Raw genomic sequence first — 12,880 nt, forward strand, 5'->3', positions numbered from 1 at the left:
CACATTTCAAAAAGTATTAAGGAAAAATGTAGCATAACCATTAACTCACGTTGCCATTCAAGAAGCAATTGAAACATAATATAGCTGTGAATAACACAAGTCTTATTCTTTTTGCGAAGTAAATGCATAATTTAGCATCATATGTCTTATGACTATTAATTTCAAGTCGCGCTGGACACTGACAATTAAAAAAAGGAAGTAAGTGGTTGCTGATTGTCGGGATGTCATGCAAGCCGGGTCGCCCCTTGTTTACACACGCACACACAGACGCGCACGCACACGCGGCCGCGCCCGTCGCGTATTTAGGTATATTGTTGTTTATTTTATTCGGCGCTATGCTCTACCACGGGCCGAGCCTTTCGACTCAGTTTTAACGCGCACGGTTTATGAAACGACAACTGTGCTATGTTCGCTCGCTAATTATTCATATCGTAATTCGTAGCCGCTTGTCGCGGCGAAAATAGCAACAATACCGCGGTTTTATTAATTCGAACACAATATATTTTTTACGCGCCCGGCTCTTGTGTCTCCGCGAATCTTAATGGCAGTTAATCATAGTTTATTTTTAACCCAACGTGTGTTAATAATTGTGTTGGGGCCTCTGTTTCGTTCTAGTATTTGATTGAATCGCGTTTGCGGAAGCGATTTGGTGCGTAAAAAATTTGCGAACGCCGAGTTTGTTCACCTACAGACCCAGTTACAGAGATAAAGTTTATAGATTAAATACTTTTTGGTTGGCGACAATTGGCGCGAAAGATTCAAAAGTTCCGATTTTGAAAACATTGGCGGGAGCGCGGTGCGGTGGAAGCGGGACGAAATTTTGAAAAGTGTTGAGCATACATGAAATGCCACGAGTGTTTTTTTAACGCGTTTTCGAGGCTAAGCGCTAGTTGTTTGAACAAGTGTGTTTTCTAATGGATTTATTTTGAGGTGAGTTTAAATTTACTTGTGTTAGTGTTTGTATTGTTTGTTCGTTGTGTTTAGTGTGCGTGTTCGCGCCGGTGGCGGGAAACCGAATACCTAGCCGGTTCTTTGCATGTATGGGTGTACAAATAATGTTTGTGTGTGTGTATGGAGTTATTGTCACTTTGTTTAAGAGGGGACATGAGGAGGGAGTCACTTGTCATGCATTTAGGCGAGGTTTGATGAGTTGACTTTTTAATTTATATGTTTCTTATATGGAATAGTAACTACGTGTTATAGGTAGGTGGGTAGACAACGTAAAATATTTACGAACAAATTACAGCGTTCCTGTTTATCTAATAGGTATCATTTTTTAGCATAAGAATGCGAATTTATCGTGTAAACACGAAATATAATTAAATATTTTTGATAGTTTTTCCTGTAGCTGCTAAATACGTGTAGACAAACATATGATAAAATAGTCACTTATCAAATATTGAATGATGAATTAATAAATATATTATGGATGATTTTTTTAAGTCAGTCGTTACGTGAGGTTTTTGCTCTTATATATAATAAGGCAGGCACATAATTAATTCCTAGATAGTTACCTAGTTTTTTAAGTATTTTCTTACAACAGTATTTTTTTTTTTAATAATTCGACTATTTAATAATATTCCATGTACTTTTAATAATTGAGCAATTGTCTAACCGAATCTATATTAACCTTCGGGAATACACAATATGAAGATACCTTGTAATAATATAATACGTTTCATACACTTAAAAATTATTTAAGTCTTCAATCGTATAAAGAAAAAAAGTTGTATACTAACATCTAAAGAATATGCCAATTATATGAAACCTGTTAAACAATAGATTTTCTTAAGATCTAACTTATATAAATTAAGAAACTACATAGGTACTATTACAATCAGATCACAAAAAAAGCCATGAAGTATATTAAACCACTGATAACATAAAATACTATACTATATTTAAACCTATATTTTCGTATGTAAATATTATAAGAAATACTAGTTGTGTAAAGAAAGTTAGCAGTTATAACCTCTATATTTTCCAAAATGGTTGTTTCATCTCCATGTTTGAAAGAAGGAGATTTCTTAAATCCAATATACAAAACGGAAACAAAATAGATCACCATGTACAATTTTAATATTTTACAAGTTGAGCAATATTTTTACTTTACTTCAATATTGCGTTTCATACAAACGCTTTTCCCTACTCTACACCTCCTCTAGGTAAGAATTTCCAGAGCGTCACTGAAAGAAGGAGCAAATTGCTTATTTTCTACCATTATAGTTAGTCCAATCCTATCCTACTAACATTATAAATGCGAAAGTTTGTGAGGATAGATGTATGTGTATGTGTATGTTTGTAAATCTTTCACGCAAAAACTACTGAACCGATTGCAATGAAATTTGGTAGGTAGGTAGCTGGATAACTGGAATATCACATAGGCTACTTTTCATTCCGATATTCCTATGGGATACAGAGTTACGCGGGCGAAACCGCGGGGCGCATCTAGTTTAATATAAAACATTCAACTTTACCAATGACGTTATAATTTAGTATACTACTTGATAATAAATTATATCAATATTTTTTATTTCTAAGTAACCGCATAGTGAAATTTGTACTTATTAAAATCTGGATATTTGGAAATGAATATAATATAGAATCTAGAAGATAGATTTTTAAATTTCTCTAAATATAAAATTTGCCTGTGCGGTAAAGGTTTATTTAATTCTATGAAAGAAAAAAAATATCCGTACAAATTAGTTAAAGAATATTTGCAAAAAATTGCACATACATCCAATCTGTGACCGTGGCAAAAGTTGCTTAACCTTGATTTTCTATTATTTGTTGCTATAGCAACAGAAATATGTCATCGCTGAAAGTTTCAATTACCTACCTATCACGGTTCATGAGGGACAGTCTTTTGACAGACGGACAGTGAAGTTTTAGTGATTGGTGTGCGCAACTGTAAAAAAAAATCTGATTATACAAAATCATTCAGTACCATATTAAGAATAATAGAAGCTTCATTAGCGTTAAATAATTAAAAAATAATTTAATTTCTTTACGTAAACCATTAAATTTATTTGTAACGAATTGTTTAATTATCCACATCGCTTACAATACATTTTGTATACACTGCCAATTAAAATGTTACACATACAGAAAGCAATTTAACATCATAATATAAAAATATAGTCTGTATTGTAATTAGTTTAGACATATTTATAATATGTACTTATATATTTTTCGGGTTTACTAGGAATTACTAGGAAAAGAATAAAACATAAAACTGCTCAAGGATTCAATTAACATAGACAAGTCGTGTTATGGCACACCAATTAACGTTCATACGCGTCCTGGCTTCTTTCATTGCCACAACGCGTCGTGGTCGAAGTGAATCGGCGACGATACGATTGCGCTGTGTTCATTCAGTGATTGTCAGTGAGGACATAGGACATTATTTCAAATAGGGAATTATTTCAAAATTTGAATGTTTTATCTTTACTGAGTTATACGTCATTAATAAATTGATTAATGTTTCTTTTATAGATACATAAATAAAGTTGCTATAATTCTATTTATAATCTTTTAAGATGAATAATAAATGATACGAAACACGTTTTTATACGTAGATATTTGTTCCTTGATAACCTACTTTGATACAGAATATATAATTCAACAACTATTTATTTTTATTTAAGACGTGGCCTTCGTTTATTGTAGAAATGCCACAAGTAAATTGCAAATATCATTACTATTCGCTAAAAATAATTTCTGATAAAAATTTAATTTATTTCAGCAATTTTTTGTAAGCCTATAAAAACCAACAATAGGAAATTTATGACTTGTCTATAGTAATTTATGGATACGTTTATACAATAACAGGTGATGTCGTAAACAATGAACAGTATTTTTAACCGACTTAAAAATAGATGAGGTTCTCAGTATGTCTTTAAGTTATTTATTTATCTTATTGGATTAATAGAAGACGCCTTCATCGATTTGGAAAATCCTTTTTGCTTGATAGGGTATAAGTTCACAGGTCGTCCTATCACCACTAGGTGATGGGCGACCTATGAACGACGGTGACGACGGTCCATTGACCGGGATTTGCGGAAATTACTGTTTCTTTTCATAATTTAATTGAGAATTATCATCTGGACATCATCATCTCATAATGCCGAGGTGATGGTGACCAAACCTATTGATGAAGAGAAATTTAGCCATGGTGCATGAGCGTTTGAAGCAATATATAATATAAACCAGCGCATTGTCTTAACCGACTTCAGGAAAGGAAGACTTTCTCAAATCGCCCTTCTCTTCTTACCTAAAAAAAGACGAAACGACGTTTTTTTTAGTTCAATTAATTTAGTGTTAAAAATAGGTCATTTAATTTTAAAAGATATAAGAATAAAATGCTTTAAATGTTAAACGTGTTATTTGAGTATTGACTCAGTCCATTCTATCGGTGCTAAAGCGCAGATGCAGCCATAGAAAGCTGACAACATGCTCCAGAAGTCCAGCTTAATGTGATATAGCAAACCTTTTATTAAATCTATGCTGGTACCGTTAAAGACAATTGTAATGCTAGGTGCTGGCAACAATGTTTTTATACTGGCAAGTTTGCATTATTTATTATAAAGTCGTTAAAAAAGTGACTAGCTGAATCGTGAATGGCGACATTAGATTCTGGATATCTCTCTAACACACATTTCATTGAATATCTATGGGACAGATAAACAAAACAGAAGGTTTTTAACAAAAGCGAGTACAATCCTTTTTTCTACAATAGAAATTTCAAGATTATTTACTCATTTACATTACGGGAAGGATTTTATTTGAAACATTACAAAATAATGAAGTCTCCAATAAGAGTAATTTTAATGAATTTGATTGAATACAGTGTTCTCTATTGCGTTTGCACTGACATGTGGTTCATGTAATGTTTATGGATGTGATGATTGGTTTCATAGGTTTCATAGGTTTCATTTTAAAGATACTCCTAAATGTATAACTCATTCAAATCGATTTAATAGTTTTTGCTAGGACACTAAAAATATTTGAACATACAGACATACAGCCAGATAGACTCTTTCAATAGGCGTTTATAATAGAGGTAGGTTTCGACTTTAATGATCTTCCATGTCGTCCTAAATATTTGGTTCTACAATTTCTTTGTGAAATTATTATTTTTTAAATATACACAAAAATCTATATTATAATTCATACTTATGAGAAGAAGGAAATAAGATATCAAATATATAAATACATAGTTTTTTAAATAAATACATTATTTAAAATTATTATTTGCGAAATCGTCAAGGCTAGACAAAAGTAATTAAAAATATAAAAAAATGAATAAACTTTTTTTTATGAAACTTGTAAAAATTTTAATACGCACGCATAATAAATAATTGAGGAAAATGTATTCTAATCTTCTTATTAAACATTTTAGTTGAGGTGTTTGAAGAACTATTTTTATTTTTATTCCGCTAAAGTCTCGTTTCAAAAGTTAACACTTAACGTTATTAACACAGTCTAATAATTCATACAGTAGTTCAGAAAAGATACAGAGACAGGTCAATGGGACGGAGGCAAAGGGCGAGACGCGGGAGGAGCGAGCCCGAGCTACATACTCCATTTTGTTAGCAACTCGGGACACTATTTAGGGAATTATTGCTGTTCTCATTATATGTGTATTTGTATATGATTAAAAGTACATGTAAATATATAAATATTTTTTTTTTATTACTCTTTAACAAAAATTGTACAAGAAACTTAAAAATATATGTAATATTAATAACCATTAAAAAGAAGAAGAGTACAATTTGTTGGGCGGCCTTATCACTCAGAAGTGATCTCTTCCAGGCAACCCGGGCAAAAGGCAACAAGCATTAATTGAGTACTGGCGGGTCGAGAAACAGAATAGCAAAATAACTTACAAACATATACAAAAAACAACAAACATATACATTGTGCTCTGAGATTGCAAATCTACACCATCATCGTCATATTTATTATTGACTATTAGTGAGGCGTATATCCTCTTCCTTATCCTTCCCAATCCTTTCCTACATACTCTCGTCAATCCTTTCCTAATTCTTCCCCGATTTAAGGTCGGCAATCCATTTGTAGAGATATAAGGTCTGCAATTGGCCTTACGCCTCTCCAAATGTTCATGGGCGAAGGTAGCGCTTACCATCAGGCGACCAACCAGCTCCATTGCCGACATTAAAAAAAAAGTTGTGACAACATTGTCTAGACGATTTCGGTCATTTCTACGAGATTAACGACATTGTACTACTGTAGCTTCTCTTTATACTGTGTTATTATTATCTAACTGACAGAGGCTACAGTGCTCTTTTTAAAAGCATAAAAGAAAAATTTGCATATAATTTGGTTAATTGTATTTAATTATTTTTCTTTTTTTACTTATAAAAAAATAATTGAGTATACTTTTAAAAGCAGATTGTTGAAATTTAACTTCAGTTGGCTGATTTTAATATTAAAAATTAAAAAATGAATTTCTTAAAAAGACAGCATAAAACATTAGGATATGGTAAGTATGGAATATGGATAATAACATATTTTATGAACAAGATATAATTAATGTACATTATAAATATAATGACGCATATTATGTATCCTTAAAAATAAATATCAGTGATGTTTTATCGATACAAAAATAAAATGTTAATTTTTTTAAATGTTTTTCCTTAATTATTACCTTAAGTAACCGAAAAACTGAGAGATATATAAGGCATTTAAATAGGCACTTATAATTTATCATTATGCATTATAATTTAACAATTTTTATATCTTGACATTTATTTGCTGCGATTGGTCATTGAAAGAATGAATAAAAAACGCGCGGGAAACGTTAGCCATCTTGGATTTCCAATTGTGCCAGTGTAATAATAATAATTTCATTTAATCGAGCAACTATAAAGACTCATTTTTTTAGTAACAATTTGCCTAAGCAAACGCTGTTCTGCCTTACTCTCATTTCATTAAGGGGTATTGAAAATGGATGATGGCCGATTCAAACATACCCAATCTGCACACAAAATTTCATAAGAATCGGGACCAGCCGTTTCGGAGGAGTTAAGTAATTAAAGTTGTGGCACGGGAATTTTATATATTAGAAGATTATAATTCAACAATGATTCGATAAATATGAATATTCTGATTGGTCTAACGGCATTTTTTAATTAACTTTACCAGAAAAGGAAAGTAATCAATATTATGATAAATTTTTATAAAGGTTGGTATAAAGTCATTTTTGATATTAATCCAATACCATTCGTTTACTTAAATAATATTTAAACGTAAATAATTTCAGAAATGAGTAAAAATAATGATTCAAAATCAGCGAATATAAATGGAAAAATCAAATAATTTCGATTTTCAAAAATCCAAGGTATATATGTGTAGGTTTGACAAACCTTATAAAAGCCTTTAAAGCTTTTTGAATAGTGTTTAGTTTGTAACCTCACACTCAACCACAGATAATAATATACTAGTAAATCAACTATTAAAAAAACACCTTTGTAAAATCACCGTGACTAGCGAGATTTGTTTATTTTAATTAATGTTTGGACAAGAGAATATTGGTCTCAAATTCCTTATTAGATAAGATATTTGCTTTACAAATTACACAAGTACATCAATATTATTTGTTAAATAGCGGCGCGCCCTCGTTTTTAAGAATACGTGACCAGTTTTAAAAGATCTCGATAATGAATGGGTCTATCATTGTAACAGAGATCAAGTTTCATCAGATTTATTAATCGAACCACCAATCGGCACTGAGTAAATTAGATTTATTCTGCATATATCTGGATGGGAATGACTAAATAATGTAGGAAATATTTTTATGCATATATCTGGATGGGAGTGAGAGGGAGAGGGAGAATTTTTTTTTAATTTAGTATGAATGTACAAGGTCGCATAAAATTTGTATTTGTATGAAACATTATCATCTCTTTTGTATCCCATGAAGACATTTTTCTACTTAAAAAAAGATTACAGCATGTTAAAAGCGTAATTTTTTATTGATTTAACAATAGATATAAATATGTGTGTACGTTACTTATAACTTAACTTTATTCCAGATAATGTGGAAAGTAGTTTTAGTATTAACTACGTTAGTACTATTAAGTACTATCTGTACCCGAGAACTTTCTTCCGCCATCAAAACATTATATTCAATTTCATTTATTTGGGCCCCTTACTGGTTTAAATTTAAAGACAAAAGTACCCTATATGTAACCATGTGTCATCAACTAAATTTGTGCTGTAATTCGTTAAAATCAGTTGAGCTGTTTAGAACTTACATACAAACTGTCATCTCCTTTTTAAACCCTTCAGGGGTTGATTTTTGAAAAACATAGCCTATGTATTACTCTGATGTACAAGCTAAAGTTGGAAAAAGCTATTGGATAGTTTCAATACAATCCAGAAGTTTTTACGTGAAAGAGTAACAAACATCCATCCATCCATACAAACTTTCGCGTTTATAACATACAACTAGGATGATGTTCATACATATTGCAATCAACCATTTTCACATTTGTTGATGTGAAAATGGTATATGGTAATATTTATTTTATGCTACTGGGATTAGTAAGTTTCCGCGATCCGGAGTACCGACGGCCCATTTTTTAATCGCATCCTGTAAAAACTGCATTGTAATTTAAATATCAACACTTCCGAAATCCCAGGAGAATGAGTTTTACAGCAGTAAAAAAATGTCACTCTCTACCCTCTTATTATCTCTTCTATATATATAGAAGGGGGGATACTTCCCCGCCAAAAAGAATACAGGGTAAATGTATGCATTACATCTCTGAATGTTTAATTCTAAACTTATAAAGATAATAATATTACACGCCCATTTTTGAAAATGTTCAAAAAATATGTCATTTTTTATGTCAATGAAGTGTGAACTTCTTCGCATAAAAAACGCAAAATCCATGTGTGTGTGCGTTAGCTGCTGCGCGTGTAGGCGTGTCGCGATAGCGTTATCGTGAGCCTTGCAAAAATATACAACAAACATTTTTATAGTATATGCTAAGAGCAGATGCGACAGTGCCAGGTGATAGTGATAACGGAATAAGAACTGGGCCACTGTCGAATGCTTGTGATTTGTTGATAAGTGTTTACTTTTGAAATAAGTTGTTATGATTTTTTAATTTCTGGTACGTAGCCAATTGATTATAGTGACAAATATACTAATTAAACAAAGTTGAAGTGTTTGTTCGTGCGCGCTAATCTCTGGAAATACAGGACCTATTTCAAAAATATTTTACCCTTGATTTCTGAGTGCTATAGATTATACCGGGATGGATCGCCAGTACTGGATATAATCTATAATTTTCTTTTAAAAAGTATTTCATCCGTAACTTAGTACTAAATGTCATAATCCTTTATGTAATATGAAATAATTATTATTCAAATACTCTTTTTAGTAAATCATTTATGAATAATTTAATTTCGTATTAAAACAATTGATTTTTTCTTAAAACTTAGTCATACAAACTGACACAACACAAAGTTGATACTATTCCAAAAAGCATCCCTTTATCCACGTTGCAAGCAAAATCGTGCCCATCGCGTCCGTTCATCGCGTTTCATCTGCGCATCCAGCATATACGCGCTTTCAGCACGAAATTGCGCCTTGGTACTGATAAAACAATACAACCTAAATAATGTTTTAACCTCGAATTCTAAATAAATGGCTATCAACAACACTTCCGACCTCGTTATGTATCCTAAACATTACATGGCACGTGTATACGGTAATTTCTAAATTGACTTAAAAAAATGCATACAATTCGTCGATTTACTTAACGAATTTCGTTTAATTTAACTTCTGTATGAACAGAGATATATACATGACTAGCTGCGCCCCGCGGTTTCACCCGCGTAAGTCCGTATCCCGTAGGAATATCGGGATAAAAAGATGCCTATATGTTATTCCAGTTGTCCAGCTGTCTACGTACCAAATTTCATTGCAATCGGTTCAGTAGTTTTTGAGTGAAAGAGAAACAAACACACACACATCCTTACAAACTTTCGCATTTATAATATTAGTAGGAAGTAGGACAGTAGGAAGTAGGATTATTTTTTGTTTGGAATCATAGAAATTGCATGATTATGACTGTTTTCAAAATATGTGTGTGACATTATTAGACAAAAATGGATGGAAATATACATTGATTAGTAGATAAGTAGATAGTTGTGAGCTCTGGTGGCTCAATGGTTATGTACTATTTGACTTTGGACTTAACGAAATGTCGTAGGTTCTTGACCAAGCGAGTATGTAAGAATTGAATTGATTTCTCAATAACGCGTGAGTTATAGAAATATTTGTTTTTGCAATAGATTCGTCCGTGGTGAGATTGCACGTCATAGCTAGTATTCAATATATTATAAAGAATCGCTTAATGTGCTGAGCGTGAAACTCGGGAACGGCTGGACCAATTCGGACCATTTTTTTTTAGTTTTTGTTAAGGCACAAGGAAGGTTCATGTGGAAAAAATACGTACCACGGACGAAGCCGGTGCAGACCGACAGCTTGAAATAAAATTACCACCTAATATATAAAATTCTCGTGTCACAGTTTTCGTTGCCATACTCCTACGAAACGGCTTGACCGATTTTGATGACATTTTTTGTGCTTATCCGGTATCTATGAGAATCGGCCAACATCTATTTTTCATACCCCTAAATGATAAGAGTAAGGCAGAACAGCGTTTGCCGGGTGCAGCTAGTATTCAATAAAATATTGACAAATCATTACAGTATACGGAAGTGATGAAAATTAGCCGCGCTATTTATAACTTTTTGACATTTCAATGTTGGTGTCGAACCTACGACCTCTCAACTCAACGGTCAGGGGCTAAGCGATTGACATTACTTTCTCCCTTGAATCGGGCAGGGTCTAGGTCATTTGACATTTAATTAAATCCCAGGGTTTTTATTATTAGCCGTAAATATCAAATAAAGTTCAAAAATTTCAACACTGAACTTTTCCAGCTTTTAATCTCTTATACGTTGTTGTTATGCTAGTTCACCCGGCTTCACCCGTGGTGCATATATAACCTGAGTCACTAAGTGATGTTGCAGCTTTGCAGTTGAAAGAATTTTTGAAATCGGTCTAGCAGTTTATGTCTTAAAACGTTACAGACATAAAAAAATCTTCCTCTTTATAATATTAGTGTGGATATAAACTAAATTAAAACCCGGGTTTTGCTCCACCTTATCGAGCTATAGTCTTATTTATTTATTTATTAATAATGAATTTCCAACAAAGGACACAGTTCACATTTTCAAAAAAGCCAGCCACATTCATAGATTACTGCACCTTCAATTACAGGAAATTACAACATTCACGTCTACATCAAGTGTGATAGAACAATAATAATATTAAAGAATTAACAAAACAAAAACTTTGTGTGATACATTAGTTAAATTAAAATTATATAATACAAATTGAAAATTAATTACCGGTTATTGCCTTAATACGGCCTTATACATTTTATAAACAACTAGCTGCACCCGGCAAACGCTGTTCTGCCTTACTATTATCATTAAGGGGTATGAAAAATAGATGTTGACCGATTCTCATAGATACCAGATAAGCACAAAAAATTTCATCAAAATCGGTCAAGCCGTTTCGAAGGAGTATGGCAACGAAAACTGTGACACGAGAATTTTATATATTAGACGAGAATTTTATATATATAGATTTTATTTGCACTTTATTAAAATTATGACAAATTTCTGTCATAATATTTTAAGACATTAATAAATCACCTAGACTCAGAATCCTCTATTTAGGCTTCGGCATAAACGTCCAAGCGGACATCACGAACAGTCATTGAATTTAGTACCTAATCTCAACATCATAAAGTTCAATATCCATTGTATCGCTCTTTAGCAAATTCCGCCAAATACATGCGGAAGCAGAGTTTTCCTTCGGACAGTTTTTTTGCTTGAAAAAAACAAATTTCGTTTGTAATACAAACAAGAATTAAAGATAATTTATTATAGCGTATGTATAAAATCAAACTAAACAGTACGTGCATGCAGGGGTTATAAAATATTGCGATATTTTTTTTAGTTCTATCATTTAACGATATATGATAAAAACCGTTTACGTCATAGTTTACGTATCGGCGAATATAAACATTTTGTTTTATCTGTAGCTGATATTAGACCTATATTTATTAACCTAAATACGGATAAATGTAGTATTATCTACTGAAAAAATAAATTAAAATGGTTTTTTCAACACGATCACCTGAAATATGGAGAAAATACTATCCTATGGCATCTTAGTAATATTATAAATGCGATAGTTTGTGACAATTGATGTATGTGTATGTATGTTTGTTACTCTTTCACGCAAAAACTATTGAATCGATTGCAATGAAAACCACAGGTACAGTGGCCTTTATCAATATTAAAACGATATAAAATCACAAAAAACTTAAAAAATCCTGGTTAAAAAATTCTAAAGTTAGTGTAATCTGACATATAGATATACTAGCTTTTACCCGCGGCTTCGCACGCGTTAAATTCGGAGTAGTATTTAATATACATAGAAACCTTCCTCTTGAATCAATCTATGTATTAAAATTCCCTCATCAAAATCCGTCGTGCAGTTTAAGAGATCTAAGCATACATACATACAGACGCAGGTATCGACTGCAATACTATATAGTGATTATCTGCGCCGAAGTTCAACCAGGTCCATCCATTGCATGTAACAAACAAACGAAACACCTACAGTTATCGTAAACAAACAGCAAGCATTGTGTACATTTATTAGTGTTTTCGTGCTATCTCATATGTGAATATACCTAGTCTTGCCATAAATATTGTAATAAAGAAAAAAGAAAATTGTTAACTGCAAATAACATTTATT

General features: G+C 32.1%; 1 protein-coding gene across 2 annotated transcripts in view; it reads left to right on the plus strand.

Moving 5' to 3' along the window:
• The first annotated feature begins 257 nt into the window (after window positions 1–257).
• LOC119837626 (forkhead box protein P1) overlaps window positions 258–12,880 on the plus strand; it is a 61,805-nt gene continuing 49,182 nt past the window's right edge. Inside the window, exon 1 of one of the 2 annotated variants that reach the window (XM_038363306.1) lies at window positions 258–930. The gene's annotated coding sequence lies outside the window, so the exon portion shown is untranslated. The remainder of the gene's footprint in view (window positions 931–12,880) is intronic. The other variant, XM_038363307.1, reaches the window with a different exon arrangement.

The sequence above is a fragment of the Zerene cesonia genome, chromosome 28, assembly GCF_012273895.1.
Source record: "Zerene cesonia ecotype Mississippi chromosome 28, Zerene_cesonia_1.1, whole genome shotgun sequence".
Lineage (NCBI taxonomy): Eukaryota > Metazoa > Arthropoda > Insecta > Lepidoptera > Pieridae > Zerene > Zerene cesonia.